Source organism: Myotis brandtii, unplaced genomic scaffold (assembly GCF_000412655.1).
Source record: "Myotis brandtii unplaced genomic scaffold, ASM41265v1 scaffold45, whole genome shotgun sequence".
NCBI classification, from domain to species: domain Eukaryota; kingdom Metazoa; phylum Chordata; class Mammalia; order Chiroptera; family Vespertilionidae; genus Myotis; species Myotis brandtii.
The window spans coordinates 5,661,019-5,668,237 of record NW_005367209.1 but is presented as its reverse complement, the minus strand read 5'-3'; the positions used below and the strand labels follow the sequence as shown (position 1 = coordinate 5,668,237).

At 45.4% G+C, this 7,219-nt stretch overlaps 1 pseudogene; it reads right to left on the bottom strand.

Annotated features, from left to right (window-relative positions):
• LOC102243377 overlaps positions 1–788 on the bottom strand; it is a 2,648-nt pseudogene extending 1,860 nt beyond the window's left edge.
• Positions 789–7,219: the final 6,431 nt, after the last annotated feature.

The window sequence follows — 7,219 nt, the reverse complement described above, 5'->3', positions numbered from 1 at the left end:
GGCTCAGGCTGCAGGCGCGCCGCCGCCCACTCCTCTCGCTGGCTTGCCCCGCAGACATCGCCCCGGGCTCAGCATCATGTTTTTAAGTATATAAAATAAATAGCGGTTACGCAGGAAAGCAAATGCTAAAATATAGTTATCAAAACAGCTTTACACCGATTAAGTATTTTTAAACGCACTAAGTATGATATGGTGGACTTACTAACTACCTAATATTTGCATAATGATAAGTGTAAGGGATTTCACCTGGGGTAGGGATGTCCAACTTGTCCTGGTTTGCCCCCTACGTTCCCATCTGAGCACTGAAAATCCTGTGTCTGGAAGCCCCCTCATTCCTCGGCAAACTGGGCTGCTGGCCACATGCCCTTAACGTGACAAAAACATCTGTGATCCTAGTGGGTGATGCTCACAGGCACAGCTAATGCTGTGGGCACTCTTCGTGAAGCAAAGGCTATATTTCAGGCGAAGGTTAGTGGAAATAAAGATATGATTTTTTTTTTCTTATCCAAGTTCATGTATCTCCCAAATTCTATCCATGGACAGCCCCCTTCAAGGTTAAGAATCCCTGCAATTAGGGGGACAAAATTAGGCCTAATCTCCTCTCATCTTTATCATTTGTTCTTAGCTTTATTATAACTTAGCACATTATTGTCATTGTTTATTTAAAAATTAAAACAAGTCTTGCCCTGGCTGGTGACTCAGTTGGTTGGAGCATCATCCCATCCACCAAAATGTTTTTGGGTTTGATTCCAGGATTCCAGTCAGAGCCCATACCAGAGGCAATCCATTGCTGATTCTCTCTCACATCTCTCTCTCTCTCTCTCTCTCTCTCTCTCTCAATCAAGTAATCACTAAACATATCCTCGTTGAGAATTTTTTTTTAAATTAAAAGAAGTCTTCAACACAAAGGGGCCAGCACACAGTAGGTGCGTGGGGAGCACTGGCATGCTCTCACACAGCTGAATCTAAGTTGGTTGAACAACTTTGGGGAACTGTTTAGCAGTTTCTACTAAAGCTAAGCAGTCACCTATCCACTAACCCAGCAATTCCACTCCTAAAGATTTGCCCAACAGAAATGAGAGCTTACATTCACCACGAGTTGTACATAAGAATTTTCATAGCAACTATATTCATAACAGCCTCAAAAGGGAAACAACCCAAAGGTTCATCAAGTGATGAATTGATAAATAAATGTGGTCTATTTGTACAGGAATGAGAACTGAAAAAATAACGTCTCCAGGCAACAATATTGATGAATCTCACAAACATAATGGTGAACAAAAGAAGCCAGCCACAAAAGAGCACATATTGCATGATTCTGTTTGTATAAAATACAAAAGCAGAATGGCCTGGGCCTTAGAAGTCAGAACAATAGGTATCCTTCAGGTGGGTGGGGATCAGGCATGAGAGTTTGAATATTCTGTTGGTTACATAAGGTTGTTCAGTTTGTGAAAATGTATTGAATTGTGCATGTAAAAGTGCACTTTTTTGTGCATGTTAGTTATCTATATATATAAAAGCCCAAGTGACCATTATGACTGAATGACCAGAACGACCAGACGACCGGCTGGTAGCTATGACTTGCCCTGACCCAGACCTTGTGCTGGGGCCCTGATAGCCCCAAATTTGGTACACCTGCACCCCAGACCCAGACAGGAGGGAGGAGGGAGCCCGATTCCTCCCAGAATTGGCCATTGGTTAGCTTGCTGCTGGGGCCAACCTCCTACAATCCCTCCCCCCAGTCGGCCTCCTCCCTCCCCATCAGCCCCAATGGGGGAAGGGGCAGCCAACCAACCTCCCATGGTCCCTCCCCTCAGTCAGCCAGGCCGAGGAACCCCACCCATACACAAATTCGTGCACCAGGCCTCTAGTATTTCAATAAAAGCATTTCTTTAAAGTGTTGGGTCCCCCTTTCCCATCTGCCAGATCTCATTTCTGCAGCCATCGATATCAAGAAGTGGCCTCACCCTGCATTTTCCAGTTTGGTTGGCTCTGGGACTTGTTCACCACTTTCCACACTGACTGTGACCCGTCTTGATGATTCTTGGCACTGGGCGAGGTGGCGGGCAAACAGGTGCAAATGAAACACAGTCCTTCAGCTTCTGTGAGCTCAGTGGGGCATGTGAACAGTATGTGTCAAATGCTGTGGGGTCCAAAGAGAAGTGTGGACATGCTGTAGAGGACGGTGGCATTTAAGATTTACACAAAGCAATAATCAAACTTCTCAGACTATGAAAGCTGAACGTGACCATATTCTATGACCCAGCAAGGCTACCTCTCAGAGAATACATCCAGCAGAAAGGCGATCATATGTCCACCAAAGGGCACGTGCAAGAAAGTTCACAGCAACACTGTTTGTGCCAGAAATCACCCTAATGCTCACCAACAAGGGGATGGAGATGTTAGTAGTCTCACAACGAATGAACGATCTACAATTACACACAATGTGGGGATATCTCACAGATGTCATTTGAGCAAGACAGAAGCAAAAGATTATGTTCTAAATAACTCCATTTATATGAAGTACAAAAACAGGCGAAACTAACCTATGGTGGGAGGAGTCAGGCTGTTTGGACAGCTACACAGCTTTCTAATAAGTATAGGGGAGGGGACAATGACCCAACGGGGATATACAAAGCCTTTGGGGATGCTGTCATGTTCAGTTTCTTAATCTGGGTGTAGTATACATGGGTGAGTTCAGTTCGTAAAAATACATAATGCTGTACAGTTAGGATATGTATAGCTTTCTGTGAGAAAAAAAATTAAGTATGGCTGTTTGGACAGCTACACAGCTTTCTAATAAGTATTATTTTCCAAAACACAATTCAATTATTTCTCTACCGTTAGACCAGGAGCTCCATTAGCTGCCTTATCCATCTCTATGCTCTGCCTTCCTTGGCACAACATGGTCCCAAACACATAACAGACTCTTGATAAATCTTCAAAAAGCCAAGATATGGTGGGTGATCTTCCCACACACTAACCCTGCTGGGTACAGTTTGACATTGTGTCTTAACAATCACTATATCGATTTATAAATGTTCTCCAAAGGTCCGAGCTCTAATCAAACAAGGAATGGAATAATATGACCCTCTCGTGCATTCTAGAACTCAGCCTCTCCCTGTTGCTTTTTTGGTTAATCCACATAATTTCCTATTGTTTCTCCATTTGTGCAAAATATATTATAGCCGAAACCGGTCTGGCTCAGTGGATAGAGCATCGGCCTGCGGACTGAGGGGTCCCAGGTTCGATTCCGGTCAAGGGCATGTACCTGGGTTGCGGGCACATCCCCAGTAGGAGATGTGCAGGAGGCAGGCAGCTGATCGATGTTTCTCTCTCATCGATGTTTCTAACTCTCTATCTCTCTCCCTTCCTCTCTGTAAAAAATCAATAATAAAAAATATATATATATAGATATATATAGATATATATTATACTGCTTTGCATCATGGAGCACCCAGCCCTGTGGAAGCAATCCCATTCTTGCTGTTTTCATAAACATGACCAAGATTAAATTATATTCTTAGCCCTAGCTGGTTTGCTCAGTGGTTAGAGTGTCAGCCCACAGACTGAACAGCCATGGGTTCGATTCCAATCAAGGGCACGTACCTCAGTTGCAGGCTCAATCCCCAGCCCCAGTCAGGATGCATGTGGGAGGCAACCAATCAATATCTCTCTCTCACATCGATGTTTCTCTCTCTGTCTCTTCCCCTTACTTCCACTCTCTCTAAATCTCAATGGTAAATATATCCTCGGGTGAGTATTAACAAAGATAAATAAATTATATATTCCTAATATAATTGTTGGTGCCAGAAGACACAATTCAAAGTGTCTCTCAGCTCAGTTACAGAGACTAATGTTCTCACACTAATTCCTTGGCTGTTTGTTCTTCTTTGCAGGGCAGATTGGAGCAGTTCTGTACTCTCTGCATCTGCTTAATAGCTTTCTTGCCTTGTTTGCAGCTTCCAGAGCTCCTCCCTTCTTCTGAACATTTTCTGTCGTCCTCACTCCTCTGTGCCTCCGAAAACAGCTCTTTGTTCCCCCACAAGAAGAATCTGCAGCCTCATCAGCTCTAAACCAACCTCCCACTGTGCTCTGGGCAAAGTCCTGCTCGGAAAGGGATGGAAAGAAAGGGATGGAGGCAGCCGGGAGGTGATGGTACCAGATGGGGACAGACAGGGTGAACAGTACACACAGTTTAGAACAGGGCAATGGGCCTGCAGGGACAGCCTGCCTGGCTGGGTGGCCTTGGGCCTATCTGGGTCCCATGACCTCACACAGTGTGAAAGCTGGACTGGAGGATTCTGAGTCCTTTCCAGCTCTGAACACCCCAAACCCTAATTATGACCCTAAACACCTACACAATGAACAAAATTGTACTGACACTTGTCTCTGGAGAGTGAAATATTGAGATCTTTTTTCTTTTTCTTCTGTATTTTGCAAATAGATTATACTAAGTTTGCACTACTGTGTTTGTGTTCACAAGACCAAATATCTAGGATTCTAGATCAGTGGTTCTCAACCTTCTGGCCCTTTAAATACAGTTCCTCATGTTGTGACCCAACCATAAAATTATTTTCGTTGCTACTTCATAACTGTAATGTTGCTACTGTTATGAATCGTAATGTAAATATCTGATATGCAGGATGGTCTTAGGCGACCCCTGTGAGAGGGTCGTTCGACCGCCAAGGGGTCGCGACCCACAGGTTGAGAACCGCTGTTCTAGATAAAAAATGGTAAAGTGGTATGTTTTCTTGAAGAGGGAAATGAAATAAAATTTAAAAAGAAAAGGCAGAGGAGAAAGGAAGGTCCAACTGGAGGCCCCAACTCCAACTGGAGCACAGAAGCTCTGCAAGGGCAGCGTTTGCTGGGGGGTTTCCTACCTCCAGGGCAAAAAGTCTTTGTAAACTCTCCTAGCGCCATCTGCTGGTCGATTTAGAATTAATCGCTTAATTTGGTTCGCAAAAGGGCTTTGAAGCGAATCTAGAGAATAGATGGTGGAGTCACGTTCAGGCTGAAGATCATCTTTTATTTACAGGCAAAACAGGCTCCATGCACACATCCGCAATTCACATTTTATTTCAAGTTGCAATAATGAGAATAACAGGGACACCTGAACAAGACCCTTTGTATAAGGAGTGGTAATAGCTACCTATGCACAGTCCCTTATGCAAGGAGTGACTGATTCCCTAGCTCCCCTCCCGGCTACACTGGGCATCATGTATAGACAGAGACACTCTGAAGAAACCTGCTCTCAGCGCCCTCCATCTTTAAACTGTGTTTGTTTCATTGCCATCTATCTCTCTCTGTTCCCTGGGTTGTCACAGGTCTTCAACTCATTGACGTTAGGACTAATTCAGTGGTTCAAGCTTCCCCCCGTGACCCCAACAGCCCAAAGTGCAGGCACGTCCTCTGATTTGGCCTTCCACCCACCATTAGTCCTGTTTCACCCGCTACCCAATGCCAGCCCAGCCCCTCACTCCCTGTGGGTTCTAGCTGAACACTCGCCCTCTTCCTGACCTGCCCCTTCCCACAAAGGGCACCCTTTTGCTCTGGCTGGTCTAGAGGTGCAGGACAGTATGCATATCCAGCAAGGCCTGTTGAGTCCATCCTCTGTTGTAGATACTGATGGGAAAGCATTTTCCTTCTAACGCTTTCCTTTCCATTCTAAAGGGCACCTCTAAAAATACCAGTCTTAAAAATAGCCACAACTGGACAGACGCATCCATCCATCTGTCCAGCTGCGACGTCCTCATGTAATGAGAAATATATGTTTCATCTTTGTCCTCAGTTTCTGGCACAAAGCTTCTACAATTGTCTAACTTCCTGAGTGGCGGGGGTGATAGGAAGGAGCAGCTTTTATAATAATACTTGGGGTTCGGAGAGCTTCCAGGTTGGTGAACTCCTCCACATGCTGAGAGGGTGATGCGCCCCAAACTCTTTGGGGCACCTGTATTTGGAATGCGTCCAGCCCTTGCCCTCTACACCTCTTCACCTGGCTGTTTATCTGTATCCTTTATAATAAACTGGCAATAGTACGTAAATAAATAAATACATAAATAAAATAAAAGGCAACTCTCAGGCAAGTTTTGCTGAACTTCATCAAGATCTTCCTGTGATGCGTATGAGTAGAAAGTGATGAGAAGCTCCATCCTTCTCAAGACAAAGGAGCTCCCGGGACTCCCGATTGGTCCTGCAGGGAGGGGAGGCTGCCATATTTGGAGAGAAGCAAAATGCCACTCCCTCTCCAGCTCCTACTTAGCTGGGCAGGCCTGGCTGCCAAGAGGGTGTGCTCCAGGACAGCGTGGCCACCGCTCCAGAGGCACGCTCCCAGAGACAGTCCAAGGTAGGTGCGGAGGCAGAGTGTGTGCAGGATTCCATTTCTCTGGTTGGGGTTGCTCATTTCTAATCAGACTGCAAACCACGCAATGATTACTTGACTCCCATCACCCAGGGGACACTTGTGAGAATGGTTAGTCACCCAGGTGCTGCATGTCTATGTTTCGGACAGACTGCAAACCACGCAATGATTACTTGACTCCCATCTCCTGGGATGGGTCCCAAGTCAGGGGACACTTGTGAGAATGGTTAGTCATCCAGGTGCTGCATGTCTATGTTTCGGTGCTATAATAAAAGGCTATTGTAGGGTTGGCTGGTTGGGATTTTCTCTTGCTTTTAAGCCCTTGCCTAGAAAGACTAATTTCTTTCTCAAGACCTCTATGCTTTTATTTAATTTGATGTGCCTGTAATTGATGTTATTATTCTTACTTAAGATTTCTCTTCCCAAGGAGTAAGGGCTATGACATGGGGTGTGGCCCCTGTTTGGGAGGTTAATGAGTGTTTGCTTGAAACTCTTTGGAGAAAGCTGCTCTGAGCTCACTGTGTTCAGGGGGCAATGAGGGGTGGGGTGCTGGGCCTGGGTGCATAGGCTGCTGTGGGCACATTCATGTCCACCCTGGGGCAGAAGCCAGGTGATCCCTGCATGTTAAGAAATGTTAGCAGAGGCCTCTTTGCAGATGCCCTGAGGTGGCTAGAAAAACACTTTGGGTTGATTTTCCCTATTTTTCTACATAAGGATCAGTGTCTCACTAGATTTGAATGTTTTAACAGACGTGTACTGTTAGGAATACTGCAAGGGGATGGTGGAGGGTGTGTTAGGAGCTAAGCAAGGTAACTTTCCAACCTCCTCCAGCTCTGGCACTTACGGACTTACAATAAG